Source organism: Mesocricetus auratus, unplaced genomic scaffold, assembly GCF_017639785.1.
Source record: "Mesocricetus auratus isolate SY011 unplaced genomic scaffold, BCM_Maur_2.0 Super-Scaffold_100037, whole genome shotgun sequence".
Lineage (NCBI taxonomy): Eukaryota > Metazoa > Chordata > Mammalia > Rodentia > Cricetidae > Mesocricetus > Mesocricetus auratus.
In genome coordinates this window covers 8,575,761-8,583,428 of record NW_024429215.1, presented here as the reverse complement: position 1 = coordinate 8,583,428, position 7,668 = coordinate 8,575,761, and positions in this window count along the sequence as shown.

The following is a 7,668-nucleotide window of genomic DNA, read 5'->3' as shown; positions in this document are numbered from 1 at the left end:
CGTGAATTACTTTTCATACCACCAACCAATCTGTGGATCTTTCATGTGAGGTCAAAGACTGTGTATTGATCGATAGCCAAGTAGAATTACCTCAGCTATCAAAATTTGAATCAGTGGGAAAGCATAGGGGGAATTTCTTCAAAAGGTGCCACCTGCCACCGTTGGAGACTTGGACCCATGTGCATACACCAGAAGAGGTGAGCACAGGGCCTTTTCCTGCCTACCTTCAACCTCCTTGAAGTCTCCTCACCCAGGGAAGCCACGTAGTCCCTTCCCATCTACCAAATCCCCCAAAGAACTGTAGGAATGCCAAATCTAGTGTCTGCCACCATGGGAGTCTTGGACCCATCTGCATGGACTGGGAGAGAGCCTTGGACCGATACACACCAGGATAGGGAGAGACCTCACCTGCACCCACTGGAAGAAGAGATGAGAAGAAGACAGAACAAGAGCTCACTCAGCAACAGAAAGACGAACATGACTCCACCAGAATCTAGAGACCCAATACCAGCAAGACCTGAAAACCACTACATAGATGAAGCAGAAGAGACAGACCTTTAAAAGTATTTTATGAAGATGTTAGAGACCCTCAAAAGGAAAAGAGGAAATTCCTTAAAGAAATAGAAAAAACAAACAAAAATACATGAAATGGAGGAAAAGGCAAACAAAAAAATTCAAGAAATAAACAAATCTCTCAAAGAATCTAAAGAGCACCAAGAAAAAACAACCAAAAAAATTAAGGAAACAACTCAAACAGTTGAAGGATTGAAAGCTGAAATAGAAACAATAAAGAAAACACAGAATGAAGGGATGCTGGAAATAGAAAAGCTGGGGAAATGATCAGGAACTAGAGATGCAAGTATCACCAATAGAATACAAGAGATAGAAGAGAGAATCTCAGGTGTTGAAGACTCATTAGAGGATATACAGTCATCAACCAAAGAAAATCTCAAAACCAACAAATCCCTAACACAAAATATCCAGGAAATATGGGACACCATGAAGAAGCCAAACCTGAAAATAATAGGTGTAGAAGAAGGCAAAGAAATACAGCTCAAAGGTACAGAAAACATATTCAACAAAATCATAGAAGAAAACTTCCCTAACCCAAAATAGGATATGCCTATGAAAATACAAGAATCTTACAGAAACCAAATAGGCTGGACAAGAAAAAGAAGTCACCTTGCCCCCATAATAATCAATACATCAAACCTACAGAATAAAGAGAAAATATTAAGAGCAGCTAAAGAAAAGGGCCAAGTAACATATAAAGGCAGACCTATCCGAATTACACCTGACTTCTCAGTGGAAACTGTGAAAGCCAGAAGATCCTGGATAGATGTCTTACAAACACTAAGGGAACAAGGATGCCAGCCCAGACTACTATATCCAGCAAAGCTTCCAGTTACATAGATGGAGAAAACAAAATATTCCATGACAAAGCCAGATTTAAACAATACGTATCCATGAATCCAGCTCTACAGAAAGTGCTAGAAGGAAAACCTAGACCCAACGAAGATAACTACACTCACAAAGACATAGGCAATAGATAATCCCACTTTACCAAATACCAAAAGAAAAAAGGAGGAGAGCCTACACAACATAACTCCACTACCAATAAAGCAAGCACAAACAAGAATCACCAATCAATGGTCAATAAAATCCCTCAATGTCAATGGTATCAACTTGCCTATAAAAAGACGCAGACTAGCAGAATGGATACAAAGACAGAATCCATCCTTCTGTTGCATACAAGAAACACACAACTTCAAAGACAAGCATTCCCTCACAGTAAAGGGTTGGGAAATGATTTTCCAATCAAATGGACCTAAGAAACAAGCTGGTGTAGCTATCCTACTATCTAACAAGTCAGACATCAAACTAAAGTTAATCAAAAGAGATGAAGGGGGACATTTCATATTTATCACAGGAGAAATCCATCAAGATTAAGTCTCAATTCTGAACATGTATGCCCCAAATACAAAGGCATACACATTCATAAAAGAAACATTACTAAAACTCCAATCACACATAAAACCCCACACACTTATTGTGGGAGACTTCAACACCACACTCTCAGCAATGGACAGGACTACCACATAGAAACTTAATAAAGAAACAAAGGAACTAACAGAAGTTATGCTCCAATTGGATTTAACTGACATTTATAGAACATTCCACCCAAACACAAAAAAATATATATTCTTCTCAGACCCACTTGGAAACTCCTCCAAAATTGACCATATACTCAGCTACAAAGCAAACCTCAACAGATACAAAAACTTGAAATAATACCCTGTATGTTATTGTATGACCATGGTTTAAAATAAGAATTAAACAATAACATGATTTTCAGGAAGCCTACAAACTCATGGAAATTGAACAATGCTCGCTTATATCACTCCTGGGTCAAGGAAGAAATAAAGAAAGTAAAGACTTCCTAGAATTCAATGAAAATGAAGGTACAACATACCCAAACTCATGGGACCAATGAAAGCAGTGTTGAGAGGCACTAAGTGACCACAAGAACAGACAAGACAGTCACACTAGACAATTGACAGCACGCCTGAAAGCTCTACAATGAAATGAAGCAAACTCGCCCAGGAGGAGTAGATAGGAGGAAATAATCAACTTGAGGACCAAAATCAATAAACTAGAAACAAAGAAAACAATACAAAGAATCAATGAAGCAGAGAGCTGGTTCTTCCAGAAAATCAAAAAGATAGACAAACATTTATCCAAACTAACCAAAAGGCAGAGAGAGACTATGCAAATTACTGAAATCAGAAATGAAAAGGGGAAAATAACAACGGATACTGAAGAATTTCATAGAATCATCAGGTCATACTTTGAAAATCTGCACTCCACAAAATTCAAATTTTTAAAGGAAGTGGACAGATTTCTGGAGAGATATCACTTACAAAAACTAAATCAAGAACAGATAAGCAATTTAAATAGACCTATATCCACTCTTAGGCATATACCGAAAAGATGAATATTCGTACAACAAGGACATCTGTTCAACCGTGTTCATAGCAGCATTATTTGTAATAGTCAGAACATGGAAGCAACCTAGATGCCCCTCAGCTGAAGAGGGAATAGAGAAAATGTGGTACTTTTACACAATGGAGTACTACTCAGCGGGGGAAAAAATGGAATCTTGAAATTTGCAGGCAAATGTATGGAACTAGAAGAAACCATTCTGAGCGAGGTAACCCGGGCACAAAAAAACAAACATGGTATATATTCACTCATATATGGATTTTTGACATAGAGGAAAGGATAACCAGCCTACAATCCACAACACCAGAGAAGCTAGGAAACAAGCAGGACCCTAAGAGAGACATACTTGGTCCCCCAGAGAAGGGGAAAGGGACAAGATCTCCACAGCTAATTGGGAGCATGGATGGAGGGGAAAGGGAGTTAGGAGAAAGAGAAGGGGAGAAAAGGAAGGGAGAGGAGGACATAAGAGTGCAGGAAGATCAAGTCAGGGGAAAAATAGAGGAGAGCAAGAAAAGAGATACCACATAGAAGGAGCCATTATAGGTTTAAGGAGAAGTCAGGCACTAGGGAAATGTCAGAGATCTACAAGGTTGACCCCAAATAACAATCTAAGCAATACTAGAGAGGCTACCTTAAATGCTCTTCTCCGATAATGACATGGATGACTACCTTATATGCTACCCAGAACCTTCATCCAATAGGTGATGGAAGCAGAAGCAGACACCCACAGTTAATTACTGAGCTGAACTCTAGAATCCAGTCGCAGAGAGGAAGGCGTGATGAGCAAAGGAGTCAAGACCAGGCTAAAGAAACCCACAAAAACAGCTGACTTGAACAAGGGGGAGCTCATGGACCCCAGACTGACAGCTGGGAAACCAGCATAGAACTGTTCCAGACCCCATGAACAAGGATGTCAGTTTGGAGGTCTGGTTAATCTATGGGGCCTCTGGTAGTGGATCAGTATTTATTCCTAGCAAAATAATGGACTTTGGGAACACACTCCACATAGAGGGATAGTCTCTCAGCCAGGACACATGGGGGAGAGTCTAGTCTCTGCTCCAAATGATATGACAGACTTTGAAGATACCCCATGGAGAGCAGAAAGGGGATGGGATGAGGGTAGGAGGCAGATAACTGGGATTCACATGTGCAGAATCCTACCAGAAATTCAAAGAATACCAATACTCCACAAATTGTTTCATATAATAGAGGAAGAAGAAGAAGAGGAAGAAGAAGAGGAAGAAGAAGAGGAAGAAGAAGAAGAAGAAGAAGAAGAAGAAGAAGAAGAAGAAGAAGAAGAAGAAGAAGAAGAAGAAGAAGAAGAAGAAGAAGAAGAAGAAGAAGGGTCATTGCCAAACTCTTTTTATGATGCTATAATTACCTTGGTACCCAAACCACACAAAGACACAACTAAGAAAAAGATCTACAGACCAATCTCCTCCTAATCATTGATGCAAAAATACCCAATAAAATACTGGCAAATTGAATCCAAGAACACATCAGAAAAATCACCCACCATAATCAAGTAGGCTTCACCCCAGGGATTCAGGGATGGTTCAACATATGAAAATCCATCAGTGTAATCCACCATATAAATAAGCTGAAAAAGAAAATCACATAATCATCTCACTAGATGCTGAAAAGCCTTTGGACAAATCCAACACCCCTTCATGATAAAGGTCTTGGAGAGATCAGGGATAACAGGAACATACCTAAACATAATAAAAGCTATATACAGCCAACATCAAACTAAATGGAGAGAATCTCAATGAGATTTCTCTAAAATCAGGAACAAGACAATGTTGTTTACTCTCTCCATGTCTTCAAAATTGTACTTGAAGTTCTAACTAGAGCAATAAGACAACAAAAGGTGATCAAAGGGATACAAATTGGAAAGGAAGAAGTCAAACTTTCACTATTTGCAGATGATATGATACATAAGTGACCCAAAAAATTCCACCAGGTAACTCCTACAGCTAATAAACACCTTCAGCAAAGTGGCAGGATACAAGATTAGCTCAAAAAAGTCACTAGACCTACTATATATAGACGATAAATGGTTGAGAAAGAAATTGGAGAAACATCACCCTTTATAATAGCCACAAACAACATAAAATATCTTGGGATAACTCTAACCAAACAAGTGAAAGACCTGTATAGCAAGTACTTTGAGTCTTTAAAGAAAGAAATTAAAGAAGATACCAGAAATTGGAAAGATCTGCCATGTTCTTGGATAGGTGCGATCAACATGGTAAAGATGGCAATCTTACCAAAAGCAATCTACATATTCAATACAATCCCCATCAAAATCTCAACACAATTATTTACAGACCTTGAAAGAACAATACTCAACTATATATGGAAAAACAAAAGACCTAGAATAGCCAAAACAACCCTGTACAATAAAGGAACTTCCAGAGGCATCACCATCCTGGACTTCAAGCTCTACTATAGAGCTATAGTAATGAAAACAACTTGGTATTGGCACAAAAACACACAGGTAAAGCAAAGCAATCAAATTGAAAACCCTAATATTTAATCCACACACCTACAAACACTTGATTTTTGACAAAGAAATTAAAATCATACAATGGAAAAAAGAAAGCATCTTCAACAAATGGTGCTGGCATAACTGGATACTGACATGTAGAAGACTGCAGATAAATCCATATCTATCGCCATGCACAAAACTTAAGTCCAAATGGATCAAAGACCTCAACATAAATCCAGCCCCACTGAACCTCTTAGAGAAAGTGTTATGTACCCTTGAATGAATCGGTACAGGAGATTACTTCCTGAACATAATACCAGTAGAACAGACATAGATCAAAAATTAATAAATGGGGCCTCTTGAAACTGAGAAGCTTCTGTAAGGCAAAGGACATAGTCAACAAGACAAAATGGCAGCCCACAGAATGGGAAAAGATCTTCAGCAACTCTACATCTGACAGAGGGCTGATCTCCAAAATATACAAAGAACTCAAGAAGATAGTCTATGGGGCTTCTGGCAGTAGAACTAGTATTTATCACTAGTGCACGAATGGACTTTGGGAGCCCATTCACCATTGAGGGATACTCTCTCAGCCTAGATACATGGGGGAGGGCCTAGGCCATGCCCCAAGTGACTTAACAGATTTTGATGACCCCCCCAAGGAAGGCCTCAGCCTCCCTGGGGAGCAGATGGGGGTGGAATTAGGGGCCAGTGGGGGTCATGGGAGGATGTGAAGGAGAGGGAACTGGGATTGATATGTAAAATAAGATTGTTTCTAATTTAAATAAAAAATTTTAAAGCATTTGGAAAATTTAAAGAAAATATTCTGTCATCTATCCTGTCTTTGTGAGTCTAAAGTCTTATATGTAACTTATCTTTTATCAGAACTAAGGAAAACCATAACTATCTGTGCTGAGCTCCATCAAAGACTTCAGAAGGATCATATATAAACTCTAGTATTGACAGAGACATCTCACTGCCTGGACAGTTGCCCAAAGTAATTCTGTAATGTTGGAGCATCCATCTTCAGCCTATAGACCATAGTGTGTCTGGAGACTTCTCAGCAAAGCAGGAAATTTGAAACTGTCCACATATATTGGCAGTGTCTCAGTCATTTTTCTGTGTCCTTCAGAATGTCTGCCAGACTTTTCCATGAATCAGGAACCCTATAGCACTGTCCATCTTGTTTTGCAAGTTCAGCAGTCACTTTCCCATGGGTCTTTCACATCCAGTTTATACAGCAACAATCAAACAGTCCAGGCAAGAGCAGTTTTTTGGCCAAATGACTAGTTTCACCATAGTGAAAAGAACTCCATATAGAGTTTCTTCAGTGCCCATCCTCCTTTCTGATGTGAATGGTGTTGCCGGGAACAGTTGTGTCTCACTGTCATGAAAAACCCTAAGCCATTTTAAATGTCATATTCTGAAGGTCTTTGAAAAGTTTGAAGACTATCTATCCATCTCAAATATATCTCTGAATATCTAGAAAACCTAGATATATACATATTGAGATCTAGAAATATACATATAACAAATGTTTGTCTTTCTGTGTCTGGGTTACTTCCCTCAGGATATTTTTTCCTAGTTCCATCCATTTGCGTGCCAATTTCAATATGCCATTGTTGTTTAATGCTGAGTAATACTCCATGTGACATATGAAGGCAGACCTATCAGAATTACACCCAACTGAATAATTCTTAACTTTTTTACTTTTCATATATATGTATATATATACACCTTTCATATACATGTGTGTCTATATGTATGTATGTGTGTGTGTTTTACATGCATGTATAAATGTGTACCCTGTGTGCCTGCAGAGGTCAGATTAGGAAGCTGCATGTCCTGGAACTGGAATTATGGATGCTTCTGAGGCACCATGTGGATGCTACAAATTGAACCTGGCCTTCTAGAAGAGCAATAAGTGCTCTGAACTGCTGTGTAATCCCTACAGCCCTGTGGTTTTTTAAAATAAAATTATTAGTTTGTGTGTATGATGAATGTGTATGGAAACACATAGCATAGTGTACATGTAAAGGTCACTAAATAACTGTGGAGTTGTTTCTTTCCTTCCACTATCAAATAGGTTCTAGGGTGTAACCTTTGCTAGGCTTGTGTGGCAAGTGCCTTTACACTCTGAGCCATTCCATCAACTCCAACCCGACAATTCTTGA